The sequence below is a fragment of the Limulus polyphemus genome, unplaced genomic scaffold (assembly GCF_000517525.1).
Source record: "Limulus polyphemus unplaced genomic scaffold, Limulus_polyphemus-2.1.2 Scaffold886, whole genome shotgun sequence".
Classification (NCBI taxonomy): Eukaryota; Metazoa; Arthropoda; class Merostomata; order Xiphosura; family Limulidae; genus Limulus; species Limulus polyphemus.
Window position 1 is genome coordinate 174,120 of NW_013666496.1, and position 1,625 is coordinate 175,744.

Here is a 1,625-nt window from a genome sequence, read left to right on the forward strand (position 1 = left end):
CCGGGGCTCTAACCACCTGGCCATGCCGGGACCACGAAAGCAAGGATATCATAAACCTTTAGAGAAACATGGAAGTGAATACATTTCTAGCAGATTCGCCATTATCCATGAGTGTTGCTTTGATCGACGTTTTGAAGATATCTCCAAACATAGGTAACAGCCAAAGGAAAAAGGGAAATATTGGACAGCTGGTAAAGTGAAAAGATGTTACATAACAATCTATTTAAGCACTTTGGGTTGCACTAGAAAGACATTCACTATTTTAGTCATCCGTCAACATCTTTGAAACATCTTGACATCACAAACTTCAATAAATGAGATGAAATTGGACAAGATATCTTGTGACATACTGTGTAATGTAATCCATAACGAGTCCAAGTTATTATCGTAACGAAAGATGATCCACTGAGACGTTACGTTGGGATCCCAATAAAGCATACAGTCAGTGTATAACCGAATATACCTTACTGGAAAGTTTAATCTCCATATTCAATTATTATGATAAAAAATCTATTGGGTGACGTAAAAAAAAACCTGATTCTAGTTTGTCACAAATGTTTCTTTATTGGCCTTATAACTACGGGTTTTCCATAAGAAGAATATAATAACATATCGACCTCACACCTTTAGCGCCGAATCCTGATGCCGACCAGGCTTTTCGCCAAACACCAAAGCTTGTCAGATTGATCTGGAGTGTAAGACACAAAAACCTCGGTCGAAATGCTATTTATGTCATTCATTTACAAGAAAGGCAACATGGATTGCTGCACAATGACGTACTGAATTTCAAAGACAACATTTCTAGACCTAATTATATTTTAGAAAACAAATGACGACACCTCAAAACACCCACTTATACTGAAAAACACAGTTAAGTTTAAAAAGAAATTCCGGCCACCAAAGATTTGTTGTTTTGTTATTTTTAATTTCGCACAAAGCCACTCGGGGGCCGTTCATAATTTATCAGTGATAAACTAGGGGAAAGGTAGTTATTCAAAACCACAAACCGCCAACTCTTGGGCTACCTTTTTATCAACAAATAATGGGATTGGTCGTAACATTATAACGCCCACACGGCTGAAAGGGCGAGAATTTTCGGTGACGGAGATTCGAACCCGCGACCCACTGATTGTGATTCTAGCACCTTAACCACCAAACTATGCCAGACCGCCACCAAAGAAGAGAAGCCTACAAAATTTAATAACCTACGTTAGAAACTCGAGAAAAATTTCCCTCAACACTCTTCGTTAGAGACTCGAGAGAGATTTCTCTTAACACTCTTTAAAAAAGGTGACTCTCAACAGAATGAAGGATAAGTATTCTATTTGATTGTTCACGTGTTGACGTCTCAAGAAAAGTCTCTACGAAGTTTAGTGAAATTCCATGAAAACCCTAAGAGCATCATATTTAATAGAAAAGTCATCAACTGACTATATCTTAATTGAAAATAATCGAACTTCAAGTGGCTAGTCTGTTCATGTTGAATTGATTCATTTACTTCCGGATATGCACATCCTTGAATCCGTTCGTAACCTGATTTCAAAGTTTGGTGAAAATCTGGTGGAAACGATAACAGCAGTTGAGTAAATGATTTATACCAGTTTGATAACGGAGATAAAAACAAC